This window comes from Delphinapterus leucas, chromosome 2 (genome assembly GCF_059928025.1).
Source record: "Delphinapterus leucas isolate spDelLeu-1000000601 "Yukka" chromosome 2, BTC_Dleu_Yukka2, whole genome shotgun sequence".
NCBI classification, from domain to species: domain Eukaryota; kingdom Metazoa; phylum Chordata; class Mammalia; order Artiodactyla; family Monodontidae; genus Delphinapterus; species Delphinapterus leucas.
The window spans coordinates 77,324,240-77,341,509 of NC_143130.1; the positions used below are offsets into that span (position 1 = coordinate 77,324,240).

A 17,270-nucleotide genomic window follows, 5' to 3' on the forward strand; every position below is an offset into this window, starting at 1 on the left:
GTTTGCAGGGAATTAAAACCTTGTCTGCCGCAGTGCTGGCTCCCGCAGGGAAGGTCTTAGTGATGGTATGGTGAATGGGGAATGAGGCTCTGCCCAGTGTTAAAATCTATTTCCAGTCTTGCTCTGACTCTATACCATTTCCTCCCCAGTCACCGGGACAGCACACATCCCACGACCAACTGCTAGAAGGGAACCTCTGTACGTTTACCTTCTGACTTTTCTCCTTGTCACATTTTATGATTTACAGTATCTATTCCAGATAAATCCTAAGTATTCCAGACAGTTCAGAGCTCCATAATTTAGACCTAACTTTGTGCTTTGAAGACCCTAAGTTAGTAGGGAAAACAGGTTCCTATTAGAGTCTTAAAGCAAGAGAAGGAAGATGAAGGATGCACTCCAGATAGCATATTCCAAGTTGCTAGGAAAACAAAGAAACCATAGAAAATGATTTCAGAGCATAGATGAAACAAAGGAAGAGGTGGAATCAAAACTTTTCAGCTCTTCAGTGGGATAACTGCCAGTTCTGTTTTTAATATGAGGTTTCAGCATCGTTCACATGTAGCTTCTAATACGAACAGATCCAGAGTAAGGGAATGCATGTCAGCCTTATTCCTAGCCTCTGTATCCTTTGTTTCTCCCCTTGGTTGAAGCCTCCAAATCTCCACATAGAAATTCGGGCCTGTCCTGTGCCTGGTTTCAGGCCTTTGCTGGCCAGAGCATGGAGTATTTAACCAGCTTTGTCTCCTGCTTGGCATGACCCTGCTCAGTCCCGGGAAGCCCAGCTGTCCCAGGAACAGGCTACTTGCTTCTTCCTTTCACCCCAGAGCCCTCCCCTTGGAGAGAATCTGCCTCCACTGGGCTCAAGGGGTTCCAACCAGCTTATATATTCATGTCTCTGCAAACCCTGCAGGTTACTCTCCTGACTAGATGGTGATCAGCTTATGCCCTAAAGCAACAAAGACAGATACTGAGACAGCCAAAGTTAAAAAGATAAGGTGGAAATCGTGCTTCCTTCAAAATCAGTTGGCTTTGTAATTGCCTTTTCTCCTGGTCTAGCAACTGCCTTCTCCCACGTGGATGCTGGTATTTATTGCCTTATGCTTGAAATGAAAAGGCAAATTTTGACATCCAAGGACTGGTTAGTCCTGAGAGGGCAGGGGATCTGGAAGAACAGTAGTTAGCACAGGCTGTGCTCTTGAAGCGGCTTGGCTTTCCTTCCCTCTGAGAACCTATCTTCAAGGTCAGTCTGAAGTTTGCAAGCCTGGTGGCCACTACCCCACTGGGGCAGCCTGACAGAGGGAGCAATTCAGTACTGCACAGCCATAAAATGTCCACGAGTTTAAAAAACAAAACCACAGTTGTTCTTGGGGCTGGGCTGGTTCCCCCATCCCAGTTTTAGCAGGATGTGTATGTGGCCATGAAACTCTTGGTGAGCTCTGAGGCCGTCCAGCGGGTGGTAGGGAACGTGCAGTAGGAACCCTGCACGTCAGGGCTCAGTGTCTGCAAATGGGCTTTACATGACGAGCGGGATGCACCCTCCGGGCAGAAGGGATCCCGGGGCAGGGAGTGCGAGGCAGGATCTCAGGAAGCCAAAGCTGGGCAAGGTCACTCTCCTCCTCCTCTGGATGTGATCAGTGGCCTCCTTCAGGCGGAACTGACATGAGCTATGCCGATGGCAGGCGAACGGGAGATCCCAGCTTCACAGTGGACCAGGACCTTGCCTTCCTTTTCCCGGACCCAGTCAGTGAAGCCTATTGCTCCTTGGAAGCAGGAGCGAATGTCAGCCGCGTGGCTGTCTAGCACAGGGATCTATTTGTAGTGCAGGTGGGCCGTGCAGGCCTGCGAGGTCCGCCGCCAGACACTCTGCAGGGCCGTGATCACGTGCAGCGTGGTGAGGAACCGGCACTTGGATGCTTGGTGGGTACTTTCAAGGTGGAGGAACAGAGGGATTGCACCTGGGCCGCCGTGGTCCTAAGGCGGCCGGTAGCTGATGTTGAGCACTGGTTTCCCACACTGGCTGATGAGCGCGCTCTCGTTTCAGCCTCCTCTGGTGAAATGGGTTTTACAGCCACGCAGCACTCGGGAATATTCCGAGTGGAAAGCCTCCTACCCTCGCCTGTAAGAAACACACCTGCCGGCGAGCAGGCAGGGAGGGGAGCAGCGAGGCTGGCGGGACGCGCACCGCCGTCTCCTCGGCACCCCCGCCGCGCGCGCGCCCTCTGTCGGGCAGCACGAGCGCGCCGCCGAGGGGAGGTCGGCGTGAAGCGAGCCGCGCACGCTCGAGGGGGCCAAGGCGTGGGGTGGGGGTGGGCGTGCGCGTGGTCCCGACCCCGCCCACGGCGCACGCAGGTGCCCAGGCCCCGTGCACGCAGGCGAGGCTCCGGGCTAGACGGGCGTGGCTGCGCGGGCCGGCAGCTCCGCTCGCGTTTCCCGTCTCGGACGCTCGGCGTTCCGCTGGCCACTCGCCGCCCCCTGGAGTCGGGCCGAGGAGTTTTGAACGGGGTCTGAGGATAACTCAATGTGCAGCGTTACAGGAAACTAAATATAAGACGTTTAACTGGAAGAGCCAGGTAAGATGGGTCATTTGACCTTTGAACCACGCGGGGGTTAGGGGCACTGACCTCCCGTGGAGTCGAAAATCCTCTCATGCTCAGTCTCTGCCTCAAAAACAGGAATTGGTAAACGACTCACCCAAGGGCTGGAAGCTCAAACAGTTTGGTTAGAATGAGGATTCAAGCTCTAGTTCTTTTGATTCCGCATAATGTGATCTCTAATTGAACGCAGGCTTTTCCCCACTCTTACTTAACGTAAAGGTCTGTATAATGAAAATACAGGTGCTGTATTTTTTGGAAAAAAACTCCGTGTAAGTGGACCTGCACAGTTCAGACTGCAGTTCAAACCCATGTTACTCAAGGGTCAACTGTATTTTAGGATGGAACTCTGGCTTAGATATCAGAAGTTGTTGAGGGCTCCCTCTCAGAGGTGAGTTAAATCATCAATCAGTCATTTTCTATCCCCACCCTCAATAAAGAATACAGGTTTGGAGTGTCTAGATCCGGGTCTGCTGCTGTAAGTCAGATGACTGCAATTAAGTGATAATAGTAAAAACTATACGGAATATCAGGCTGCCTAGATTCAGGGGAGTTTTGCTCCCACAAGATCAGAAAACATGGAAAAGGCCAGGAAGCCCGCAGTCTGGGGTGGCTATTTTCTATGGATGTGTTAAACCAGTGTGGTGTGTCTTAGGTCTAGGCAGTGCTTCTCACATTTGCTCCTGTGGCCAAGTCCCTGTGAGTCACTTCTGCGGACATCACAAAATAATGACCCATTTTCCATATATAAACCAGGAGTAGCTTTATGGAAGGAAAATTTTATAATCACATATGTAGCATTTTCATGCCTCACAAAGATGTATGTAAAATATTTCTAGGAAATGACATGTACAGCGGTGGCCCTTCTTGCCCTATTCTCTCCTCCTGTCCTGCAGGCTGCCCTTGCTGAGGCCAGGGAAGAGAAGGAGGCCTTTTACAATGAAACTCCCCTCTGAGCTTCATAACATATAAGGAGGTTTGCTAGTGGGTGTGAACCCTTTGCTGGGCGTATCTTTTTTTTTTTTTTGGCTGCGTTGGGTCTTGGGTGCTGTGTGAGGGCTTTCTCTAGTTGCGGCGAGCGGGGGCTACTCTTCGTTGTGGTGCGCGGGCTTCTCATTGCAGTGGCTTTTGTTGCGGAACTCGGGCTCTAGGTGCGCGGGCTTCAGTAGTTGTGGCTCGTGGGCTCTGGAGCGCAGGCTCAGTGTTTGTTGCGCACGGGCTTAGTTGCTCCGCGGCACGTGGGATCTTCCCGGACCAGGACTCGAACCCATGTCCCCTGCATTAGCAGGCGGATTCTTAACCACTGCGCCACCAGGCAAGTCCCTAGAGTTTGATTGTCTTTTAACTGTCTTCTCCATTCTCACGACTTGACCATGGAGCAGAGCTGAATCTCAAAGGACAGGCATGGAGGGGTTTTAGCATGAAGGAGCAAAAGGAAAGGCAGAGCAAAAGAAGGCACAGGGGTAGGGTGGAGAGAAGGGAGAGGGAGCACATTTTTCAGGCTGCAGCCACAGGGCCAGGGACTAAAGACCCATTTGTATGGGCTGAGCCCTGGAGTCAGACTGAGCAGATTAGAGAAGAAATTTCCAAATCTCTCCCACCAGAAAGGCTTTCTGTGAGTTAGACTGTATCACTTGAACCTGGAGTAGATACCTGTTTGAATGTGTTTTGTGAACTGATATTGATGCTTGATGGGTTAAGAGTAAGACTTTGTCATTCTCTCCTCCACAATAAACGACTCAGTGTAGAGATTTTATACATTCTGAGTTTTTCTGTTGAAATCTATTTACTACCAGGACATTTGGCAGTCAGTCTACACTGGCTAGCTCATTAAAGCAGCAGTCTCTTGAGCTTACTCTGTGTCAAGCCCTGTGTTATGTGTTTGACATAGATTATGATGTTTAATTCCTCCAGCGTGCCTGGAAGTGGGTATTATGAGGCCATTTGACTGATGAGAGAGCTGAGGCTCGGCGATGTTGCCTTTCCCAAAATCACGTGGCCAGTAAGAAGCGGAACCCAAATCTCTTACTCTCTTTCTCCAGCGTGGTTAGTAAACTAGCTCATCCACTGCTTCTGCAGGAGAATTTTAATAAAAATGGAAGAAAAATATATTCTTTGATTTTTTGTGTGTGTGCGTGTGTGTGAATTGGGAAAAGACTATCAACATTTTTAAAGTAAACTTTTAATTTTAGAACATTTTGAGATTTGCAGAGTTACTGTGAAGAAAGTAAGTGTACCTGTATCCCCACACCCAGCGTTCCCTTTTGAAAACATCTTATGATAGTATATGTTTGTTACGATGAATAAACCAACTTTGATATATTATTATTAACTAAAGTCCAGGGTTTATTCAGATTTCCTCAGTTTTCCCCTTATGTCGTTTTTCTGTTCCATGATCCTGTCTAGGATATCATGTTATATGTAGTAGTCATGTCTCCTCAGGCTCTCAGCTGTGGTAGCTCCTCAGACTTTGCTTGCTTTTGGTGACTTTGACAGTTTTGAGTTCCTCAGTTGGAATTTGTCTAATGTTCTCATCGTTAGATTGGGGTAGTATATCTTTGGAGGAAGACGACAGAAGTAAAATGCCATTTTCATCATCTTATATCAAAGGTCATCCTATCAACGTGACATTACTTAAATGCTAATGTTGATCACCTGGCTCAGGTAGTGTTTGTCAGGTTCTTGCCCTGTCAAGTTACTCCTTCCCCCATTTCCATGCTTTCCTCTGTGGGAGGAAGTGACTTAAGAAGTGGGAAGTTACCAGCTCCTTGAGGCTGGAGTATCTGTATGTTATTTGGAATTCTGCACAGTGGATTGGTCTCTTTTCCCTATTTCTTTATTTAATCATTACTTTATATCAGTATAGCCTCATGGATATTTATTTCATGCTTTGGGTTGTAATCCAATGCTACTTAATTTTCGTGCTCTAATTGTTCCAGCTTTGGCCACTGGGAGCTCTTTCAGTTGGCTCCTGTGTCCCTATGACACATCAACTTTTATTTATTTATTTATTTTTTGAGCACTCCCTTATTTTCTGGAGCTACAAGATGCTCCAAACTCATCTTGCATATTTCCTGCTCCAGTCCTCGAATCTGCCATTTCTCTAAGCAGTCCTGGTTCCTTTCATTGGAGAATGGTGTTAGAAACCAAGATCTGGGCGTTAGGTGTGCTCATTCCTATGGGGATGGCCTTGCTTCTAGGTCCTGTCAGCTGAAAGAGCAAGGAAACATTTGTGTATATACTAATCTGTGTGTATACACATATCTATAAATTTTTCTATATGTAACCATCTATATCTATGTTAAGCTAAACATGCGTTCATACTGATATCTCCAACTCCAATCTACGACTGCATGGCTCGTTCTAGCCTTCTCCCCTTCTTTATCCGTAAATTCCCACTCCAACAGTGAGGAACCTGCTTCCTGCCATCTGCCATCCATTTACTTAATTGTTCAGTTCCGGTATATATGTACAGCCATATCAGAACTGTTAACCCACATCCCCAAGGAAAACAACTTTATCAGCTAGAGTACAGCGCTGTGTGCAGTTACTTTCTTCTTTGGTGTTTCAGATTCTCCTCATTTCCAGAGTTACTTAGGCTAGCACTATTCTCCCCCCCATCCCCTTTAATAAGGTTGTTTCACACATTTGTAATACAGTTGGGTTGTTTGTCATATTTTTTATTCCATTCTGGGATCTCCGAAATCGTTTTTTTCTAGTTTGCGTGTACTTTACAGTATCACACAGAATCACCACCCCCCAAAAATCCTCTGCACTTCACCTACTCAACTTCACCCCCTGCAAGTACTGGCAACCAGTGATCTGTTTACCACCTTTATAATTTTGCCTTTCCAGAATGTCATATAATTGGAACCATACAGTAGGCAGCTTTCCCAGACTGACTTCTTTCGTTTAGCAATATGCATTTAAGATTCATCCATAGTTTTTAGTGACTTGATAGCTTGTTTCTTTTTATCAAATGGGCAATGCTTCATTGTCTGGAGGTAGCACAGTTTGTTTATCCATCCACCTATTACAGGATATGTTGGTTGCTTCCAGGTTTTGGCAGTTAGGAATATAGCTGTGCAGACTTCTGTGGGGACATAAGTTTCAGCTCATTTGGATAAATACTTAGGAATACAATTACTGAGTCAGGTGGTAAGACTATGTTTCGTTTTGTAAGAAACTGCCACACTGTCTTTCAGAGCGGCTGTACCATTTTGTGTTCCCATCAGTACCGAGTGAGTCTTCCTGTGCTCTGCAGTCAACGTTTGGTATTGTCGGTTTTTTTGGATGTTGTCATTCTGATAGTCTTTTTTTCAATTTTTATTTTTTTAAACATCTTTATTGGAGTATAACTGCTTTACAATGGTGTGTTAGTTTCTGCTTGATAACAAAGCGAATCAGCTCTACATATACATATATCCCCGTATCTCTTCCCTCGCGTCTCCCTCCCTCCCACCCTCCCTATCCCACCCCTCTAGGTGGTCACAAAGCACCCAGCTGATCTCCCTGTGCAATGCGGCTGCTTCCATTCTGATAGTCTTGTAGTGGTATCTTTTCACTTGCAAATCCCTAATGACACGTGGTGTTGAGCACCTTTTCATCTGCTTCTTTGCCATCTGTATCTTCTTCTGTGAGGTGTCTGCTCAGATCTTTTGACCTCTTTTAGTTCTTTTTAAAAAATTGTTGACTTTAGGAGTTCTTTCATATTTTGGATATAAGCCCTTTACCAGGTATGTGTTCTGCAAATATTTTCTTCCAATCCGTGGCTTAGCTTTTCATTTTCTTAACAGTATCTTTCACAGAGCAGAAGTTTTAATGTTAATGAAGTCCAACCTATTTTTTTCTTTCATAGATTGAGCTGTTAGTATTGTATATAAAAACTCATCGCCAAACCCAAGGTCACGTAGATTTTCTCCTGTGTTTTCTTTTTAAAATATTTATTTATTTGGCTGCGCTGGGTCTTACTTGCAGCACAGGGCATCTTTATTTATTTATTTCAAGTCTTTATTGAATTTGTTACAGTGTTGCTTCTGCTTTATATTTTGTATTTTTGGCCAGGAGGGATGTGGGATCTTACTCCCCAACCAGGGATCAAACCCACACCCCCTGCATTAGAAGGCAAAGTCTTAACCACTGGACCGCCAGGGAAGTCCCACACGGGATCCTTAATTGCTGCATTCATGCAGGATCTAATTCCCTGAGCAGGGATTGAACCCAGGCCCCCTGCACCACCAGGGAAATCCCCTCCCATGTTTTCTTTAAAAAGTTTTTATAGCTTTTCATTTTATATTGAGGCCTACAATCCATTCTGAGTTCATTTTTGTGTGAGGTGTAAGGTCTGTGTCTGGGTTCATCTTTTTAAATTTAGACATTCAGCACCATTTGTTAAAAAGCCAGCATTAATTTTTTTTTGTTTGTATATCTTTATTGAACTGTAGTTGATTTACAATATTAGTTTCAGATACACAGCATAGTGATTCAATATTTTTACAGATTATGCTCTGTTTAAAGTTATTACAAAATAATGGATATATTTCATTGTACGATATATCCTTGTGCTGTACGATATATCCTTGTTTCTTATTTATTTTAAAAATAGTTTATTGCCGATGCAGGGGACACGGGTTCGTGCCCCGGTCTGGGAGGATCCCACATGTTGCGGAGCGGCTGGGCCCGTGAGCCATGGCCGCTGAGCCTGTGCGTCCGGAGCCTGTGCTCCACAGCGGGAGAGGCCACAGCAGTGAGAGGCCCGTGTACTGCAAAAAAAAAAAAAAAAAAAAGTTTATAAATATGTAACAGTTTGTATCTCTTTATCCCCTACCCCTATCCTGCCCCTTCCCCTTCTCCCTCCCCACTGGTAACTACTAGTTCTCTAAATCTGTCTTTTTCTGTTTTGTTATATATATTCGTTTTATTTTTTAGATTCCACATATAAGTGATAACATAGAGTATGTCTTTCTCTGTCTGACTTATTTCACTAAGCATAAGACCCTCTAGGTCTATCCACACTGTTGCAAGTGGCAGAATTTCATTGTTTTTATGGCCGAATAATATTCCATTGTATATATATGCCACATCTTCTTTATCCATTCATCTGTTGGTGGACACTTGGGTTGCTTCCATATCTTGGTTATTGAATGCTGCTATGAGCATGGGGTACATGTATCTTTTTGAGTTAGTGTTTTCACTTTTTTCAAATGTATACCCAGGAGTGGATTTGCTGGAGAATATGGTAGTTCTATTTTTAGTTTTTTTAGTAACCTCTATACTGTTTTCTGTAGTGGCTGCACCAAGTTACATTCCCACCAGCAGTGTTCAAGAGTTCCCTTTTCTCCACATCCTCTCCAACATTTATTATTTGTAGACATTTTGATGTTAGCCATTCTGACAGGTGTGAGGTGATACCTCATTGTGGTTTTCGTTTGCATTTCTCTAATAATTAGTGATGTTGAGCATCTTCTCATGTGCCTGTTAGCCATCTGTATGTCTTCTTTGAAAAAAGTCTATTCAGGTCTTCTGCCCATTTTAAAATCGGAGTTTTTTGGTTAATGAGTTGTATGTGCTGTTTATACTGGGTTGGTCAAAAGGTTCATTCGGGTTTTTCCGTATTGGGTTGGCCAAAAAGTTGGTTCGGGATTTTCCATAAGATCTTACTGAAAAACCCAAACGAACTTTTTGGCCAACTCAGTATTTTGGATATTCACCCACTATGGGTCATATGATTTCCTAATATCTTCTCCCATTCAGTAGGTTGTCTTTTCATTTCGTTGATGGTTTCCTTTGCTGTGCAAAAGCTGAGTGAAGTAACTTTTGTATTACTGACATCTTTTAATTCAGCAGATAAACTTTAATCTCATAATAAGTACTTCCTTTTCAGACAGAAAAGATCATTCTAAATGGGTTTACTTTGTTTGGTATCTATTAAATGTTGATTTAACATTCTTAATTGCAATTATGCATTGGTTTGCTTGGTATCTTTTTAAAGTTCTTTGATTAAGGGTCAGTACAGCGTGGTCTTTCACATACCAAGGCCATTGAGTCCTATTAGAAGGGTAAATTGTATAGTGAAATGTTTCACTGTGTGCAAATCTCAGCTGTGTGTTAGTTAAGTAAAAGCACATTGGCTTTGATCACCACTGGATCAATTACTTATAACGTAAAAGTGATGGCTAAACAATGGGTGCATACTTAGTCAGAATTCCAAATGTAGCTCTGGGAGTAAAAGGGAAGAAGAAAATTGTTCCTTGATAATCACAAATAATAATGTTGCCTTTAAAATATTCTAAAATGGTTTCGTCATAGAGATGTTAATGGTTCACTAAGTCCTGGCCACGCAAAGTGTGGTCTTCAGACAGGAGCACCAGAATCATCTGGGAGCTTGTTAGGAATGCAGAATCAGGTCCTGCCCCAAACCTATTGAATCAGAATCTGCAGTTGAGCAGGATCCCCAAGATGATTTGTATGCACATTAAAGCTTGCAAAGCTTTTTATTGGCAGAACGTTTCTGTCTGGTTCGTGGAACTAGAGTGCTGTGGAAGTGAGCTTTGAGAGTTCCGGCCCAGGCACTGAGGTCTTATAACCTCCATGTATCATTTTCCTTTTGCCCATCATTCCTGCCAAATCAGATGTTATCTGCCGCCTACTAAAGAGAACTACAAAGACTTTGTTATTTCAGCAGCACAGGAGACGGAGTGCTGCGTGTGTATGTGTCAAAGATAGTAAAGTCCCTTCAGAAGGGAATTTGTGGAGCAAGGCACTGTAGTTGGAGAGCCTTTATTTTGGCCTTGAAGATAGAAAAGTGTTAAGATGGGAGAGAGTCTTTAACATACTTTTGAAACAGAACTCACCTTTAAGAAAAAATATGTGGTACGTAAACACACACACACACACGCACACACTCTCTCTCTCTCTCTCTCTGTCTCTGTCTCTGTCTCTGTCTCTGTCTCTCTCTCTCTCTCTCTCTCTGTCTCTCTGTCTCTCTCTTTGTCTCTCTGTCTCTCTCTCTCTCTCTCTCTGTCCCAAGGCCTGGCATTCCCTCAGAGCATCAACACCTGTTTTCAGGCCTTTCTGTCCTCCATCATCGCATTCCTCAGGGAAGGGGTGGGGGGCAGATTTTCACAACTGTGATGCCTGTTACAACATTAAACGTGACATTGTATGGGGTTAGCTACATATCCCATTTATTCTTAGACTGTGTGGAGAATCAATTTTTTTTTTTTTTTTTTTTTTGCTTACCATGAATTAAAAATAAAGAAGAGTGCCATCTTGTGGGCATCTCTGTTACTACCACAACCAACCGCATCAGATCTTGGTGGAAGTCCATCAACCCCAGAGAGAACCGTTCTGCTATGTACACATCTATATGTAATGTATCATCAGCCGGGGGCAACTGATCAAGGACCTCTCTTCAGTTCTTTTACTTACAATGAATCATTCTATGGGCTTTTATTTTCATAAGTGACTAATAACCTATAAAGTGAATCATGGAGGAGTACTAACGTTGGCATTTATGACAAAAAATGGCACATTATCAGTTCCCTTACATACTCTAATTCCATTTTGTATAAGAAGTTTGACGGATAAGCCCCACAGTACATGAGCCCACATGGAATGGGAATTCAGGAAACTTCTGGGGAGGATGTTTTTATTCTGTGTTGTATTGAATTTGGTCGTGGTTTTCAATGGCTGCTAGTCTTGTTTTAAAGAATTTCGTTGTCATTTATTTCTCATTGGGAGGAGAGAATGAGGACAGACCACTCAGTAGCAGGAAAGAAGTTTTAGTAGCAGTTCAGGGATCACTGAGCTAGAAGATTGTGAATCACAGGCCTCCACAGGGAATTGGATGCCAGGATGCTCTTCGGCAAGACGGGGCCAAGGAGGATGGGTCATGCTAGTTAGTATAGCTGGGAGACTCCCTTCTAATCCTGGGTTTGCTGCTTTTTACCAGGAGACTTCGGGCAAGTCCCTACACCTCATTGGGCTTTGTTTTTTTTAATCTGTAAAGTGACAAATTTGCAATTTATGATCTCCAGGCTCCCCTCAAGACCTAAAATGTGATGTATGAAAGAGAGGGTCTCCTTTCTCAATCCTTCTTAACACAGGTTTCCTGGTCAAAGGCAGGATTTATTATAAAGATCCTTATTTTCAGTGAAACTTCTAGGTAGAACATTCTGAAGCCATAGAAATGGTTTATATTTTACATAGTTAACGAATTATGGAAATACTTGAATGTAATTACTCCCTTCGCTATTTTTTCCCTCATTTTGAATTCCTGCAGCTCTACTGGAGTGGGTATCACAAAAAAGCTACACTTACTTCCACTCAAAGAATGAGGCAGCTGGGCCCCTGGTCCACTGGGGATATATATTTTCCTTGTAGATGGGTGCAGTCAACATCACAGCATTTTAAGACGTCTCAGGCCGTGTTGGGTGACATTATCCACCCAGCCTGCAGCTGCTTTGTCCACCTCATGCTGTCAGTATCTGCCAGGGGTGCTGATGCTAGGGTCTATGGTCAGCTGAAGGACATTTGGGGATGGGTGCCATTTCATGTAGAAGAGTTTGTCTGTTCCCAAATCACTAGGAACATTGTGTTTAATTGGTGCATGTGTATGTTAAGAGATCTTGTACATTTAAGAATTCTCATACTTTCCTGTTCACTCGAGTGAATGCATTGTAAGTTGTTTTTGGGGAAGAGGAGAAGATCCAAAACCCAACAGAATATTAGAAAGTTCACTCCCAACTTGCAGCTTATTTTTGTCAGAATTATGCTACTGTGGATTGTTGAACTTGTTCTTTAAAAAAATGCGGAACAGAAACTGTGTTTATGACGTTTGACCACAAGAGGGCGGTCTAACAAAACACCGCAGCTCAAAAATCGACATCTGCTTCCTCCAACGTTTACCTGCTACAATTTCTGCCTCGTCTTATGACATAAAGCTCAGTGTCACAAATATTGTTTCAAACTTCATAAAAAGATTTTTTTTTAAAGACTGTTGGGAACCTGGGAAGTGAATCCTAAGCAGAAGTTCAACTGCTTGTTTAGTTGGAGGTGCTTTATAATTCCTCCATCAATTTCCGAAAAAAGGCGGAGTTTAAAAACCTTTGCTTTCTTTAACAGACCAAACAATACAAATCAAAACACTTTAGGAACATTTGCATTTTCAAAGTAGAGCTTTTATGGATTATCTTCCTAAGAATTCTAACTCTAGATATATGATTAAAAAACAAAACAAAACAAACAACTCGTTCTCTAAGCTAAATACAACTGTTAGAGAAAAATGCTGTGTTATCTCTTCCAGGATACAGATACTTGAAAAAGAAAGTGGGGGAAAGGCTATGTGATAATCTCTGAAGTAAATTAAAGCACCCGGACTGTGTTTCCCTAGAAGGATTATTATTCAGATAATACTTGAGGGGGTAATTGCCAAAAATGAATATCCTTTAAACAATCTTTACTGATAGTAAAATAATTAGAAAAATTTATGTGCATCTTTGCTATTATTAATGTGGCTTTGCTTAAAGGAGATTCAGTTGGTTATGCATGGATATTACAAGAATCTCCCTCCCCCGCTTCTCAGATGACATGTTTATACTCAGGCAGCACTTCTAAATGTTTAATAGAGACGAAGAGATTCCATTTAATTAGGCAGAATGACTTGTTTATGTGCAGGTTATGTATTTACGAGCTCTAATGAAGAACGGAAAATATCTATTGAACGGCCTTTGAAGTTTCACTGGTTTAAGGATAATTGTAAACCCAGCTCGGTGGAAATAGCATCTCAGTCAATCAGATGATTGGAGAGTCAAGCATACAGAGTTAAATCTAGGTAAAATAACTGCACAAATCGAGTGTCGATCAGTGTTCAAAGGATTTTTTTCCTCTCCCAAATCAAAGCTCTTCCATCTTACACTTGACTGGAATCTTGAAACTGGGTTATAGGAAAAAATGGTGAAGAAGTAACAAGATCTTTTTTCTTTCTTAAAAAATACCCCTACCATTTATATAAAACCTTTTGCCTTTTTCAGTTTTTACTTCCTGTATTCTGTGCGGCCTATTTTACTTGCGAACTAGGTAAGATAAACATGTTACTGTCAAAAGCATTTTTTTCACATTCATAAATCCTTTCCGAAAATGAGAAGTTAATTTTTTCTTAATCTCTGACCTAAGGTAAAAATCCCAAATATTTGCGTGCCTCAGATGTGCCGCAAAAAGGCCACCTAAATTAATGAGGTTTCGTGAATTGGTGTATAGAAATGAATTACAAAGCTTAAGAAGTCGAAGAGATTTCTCATGATGTTTAAAGCAGTATTAAGGATCGCACGGAATGAGATATCAAGCTTTGTGTTATTACTATAGGATTAGCTTTTAGTTCCTGAAAGCTCGTCTATTTATGGGTATATAGGATGGAATTAAACTTTGAAAAGGTTAATTTTTTTTTTAAAAAGTGTTCTGTAGAAGGTTTATTTCCTATCACCTTTTATTAAGTTTCTCTTTGAATTGTAGTTGCAATCTGCATTTGGAGTGGGTCCAGGAAGCTTGCATAATAATCTAATCCCTGGTGGAGCCTCTCTTAGGGGAGGGAGTGGGATAAATGAACTGCTACTTACAGGTTCCTGACAATATATTCATCTTGATATGATTGCAGCCGATGGCTTGTAGCAAGGCGACTCCTAGGACTTGCGTTTGCTGTCTTTAGGGTATGTTATAATTTTAGTGTGGAAAACAAAACCCCAGCGTACAAGAGAAAGAAAAACATCCCTAATCGAAAAATAGTACCTGAAATACATATATATATATATATATATATATATATATACACACACACACTGAGCATTTACTCCATCCCAAGTACTTTACTAAGATTTCTTTTTGATATTGGAGTATATTTGATTTACAGTGTTATGTTAGTTTCAGGTGTACAGCAAAGTGATTTAGTTAGACGTATACATACATTTATTCTTTTCTGGATTCTTGAAAAATATTTGTTGAGAGCAAAACATTTGTCTTGTTGCAGGGAGAATGGAGAGTAGAGAATAAAAGACTAAAGAAGATGGGAAAAGAAACCATTGCCCTTTGCTTTTAGCTCACGACCATAGTGAAGGCTCTCAAACATTTTAGCAGTTAATTGCACATCCGTTTTCTTTCTTCTGTGTACTTGTCTAGTTTATTTTCATAAGAAAACTCTGCTCCTCTTGTCTGGAGCCAGCATTATGTAGCTGAAATCTTGGATGCTGTGGGTTTAAGATCAAACAGGACCTAATCAGGTGGGATTTGTTTTCTTATTTATCTTTTTATTGCTTGGGTCCCGCTGACAAGCTGCGAAATGTTGGGGAGGAATTAGGGCTGCAGCTCTTCAGAGAAATGTGTCCTGGCTGGAGCTCCACCTGAACATGGGCAAGCAAAAGATGGCAGACAGCTCCGAAGGAGGGGCTTAGGGCTTGCAGAGGGGAAGTGGGTTATGCCGGCAGCATAAACGTTAAAAGTGGAAGATGCTAGCTGATGTATTTGTGTTTATTGTCTATTCGGTTCTGGTAGGTTGGCTGATGCCCTTTAGAGTTGACCATCATACCTAATTCAGGCCTAACTTAAGCAACAAAAGTCTCCCGACTTTGTGGGAGACACTGGGAAGGACAGGATACCATCCCCATAAGAGAAAAGCAAAGGACGTGGGTACTTTTTAAGAAAAGTTCCTGGGCTTCCTTGGTGGCGCAGTGGTTGAGAGTCCGCCTGCTGATGCAGGGGACACGGGTTCGTGCCCCGGTCCGGGAAGATCCCACATGCCGCGGAGCGGCTGGGCCCGTGAGCCATGGCCGCTGAGCCTGTGCGTCCGGAGCCTGTGCTCCGCAACGGGAGAGGCCACAACAGTGAGGCCCGCGTACCAAAAAAAAAAAAAAAAAAAAAAGATAGAAAGGTTCACTTAGGAGTCAAATACTTAGGAGTTGTTTAAAGGAAATGAAAGTGAGAAAAAGAATTTCGTGAACATGTTAAACTCCCTGCCAGTAAATGCGAAGAGGCAGGGGGAAAGTGTACTAGGACTAAAAAGAAATCTTTCTGCTTCACTCTTTCCAAAAACAGAGAATTGAAGGAGACAACGGTTCATGGTCATATTCGATAACTTGATTGAACTGGGGAGCATGACTGTCTCTCTCCTCCGAGGGTGGAGAATACATGTTTCATGTCCCTACAGAACAAGAACGACAGCATTTTCATATTATTGGCAAAGAAGAAAATATGTCTATAGAACCGACATCATTTTAGACAACTGCTCCCGCCAGCACGGGCGCTGAGGATCACATTCTACCTCTGCCCACCTTTTAGTGTTGCAGAAAAGCGAGAGGGAAAACAGAACAGAAGGGAGTAGCCATTACAAGTGAAATATTATGGAGACGCTGGACTCCCTTTGCCCAGAGCTGACTTCTGAGGCTCTTTGGCAAGATATTTACAGATGCAATCTCTCTCTCAGGCTCCTCCCTCATTCCGCTCTTTGTTCCTTAAATGGGCGAATTAGCCATAGGTTCTTGTTAAATCTGTTCCTTTTGGGAAGAGAAAATGATGTATATCCTTATGACTGGGAACTCCCAGGAGAGAGGTCGTTGGAGGAGAGTGTCCCCTTTCAGGGATGCTTTTTCCTTGGGCTGCGGCTGTCACCAGCTGCTGCAATGCCACCCCCTCTATTGCCCTCATTCCGAGTGCGGTCCTGCGGGGTGAAGGGCAGAAGACATTCAAAATAGTCCTAGGACGCACCTAGTGATATTTGCGCAGGGAGACCTCCCTTCACTGTTGGAGATGGGAAGGAACTTAGCGGCCAGATACTCCACGCTTTTCATTTCACAGATGGGTAAACTGAAGCCCTTTGAAGCTTAGTGAATTGTTTAAGGCAATGCAAGGAGTGAGTGGTAGAATAATTTCAGGCCTACCTACCTGAGTGGTAGAATAATTTCAGGCCTTGCATTTAAGACAATGCAAGGAGTGAGTGGTAGAATAATTTCAGGCCTACCTACCTGAGTGGTAGAATAATTTCAGGCCTTGCATTTAAGACAATGCAAGGAGTGAGTGGTAGAATAATTTCAGTGGTAGAATAATTTCAGGGCACTTTTGAGGAGGAAGCTGCTGGGAGATGGGGTTGTCTTTTAGGGACCTGGAGGGGCCTTGAGATAAGAGAGTGTGCTCTTCGCTCCTCAAAGGGTAGTTCATGGACCAGCAGCATGGCATCACCTGGAGCTTGTTAGACCTCAGTCTCTACCCCAGACCTACTGACTTGGAATCTGCCCTGCAACAAGATCCCCAGGTGACTTCTGTGCATAGTGGAGTTCCAGAAGCACTGAGGCCCCAAACCCAAACTTGGATGGCCGGCAGCTTGTGGCCGCCTAATTTCAGCAAATGTCATAACTATTGATACCTCTGAAAAAGATGCTCTTGTAAGCAACATTTTTAGCTAAGGTGGGTACATTAAAACTTAAAACTATGAAATGCAGACAGTAGGAAGAGTGATGCTATCAAATGAGGGTGAAGACATGGGGAAATGGTGGCTTTTAATGGTACAGCTTTTCTGGAGGGCAATTTGGTAATAGGTGTCAACGTCTTAAAAATATGCTTAGCTTTTTTTTTTTTTTTTTGCGGTACGTGGGCCTCTCACTGCTGTGGCCTCTCCCATTGCAGAGCACAGGCTCT

The 17,270-nt window shown here is 43.1% G+C and overlaps 1 pseudogene; it reads right to left on the reverse strand.

The window, feature by feature from the left end:
* Window positions 1-1,429: 1,429 nt before the first annotated feature.
* LOC111177897 (uncharacterized) overlaps window positions 1,430-17,270 on the reverse strand; it is a 123,660-nt pseudogene continuing 107,819 nt past the window's right edge.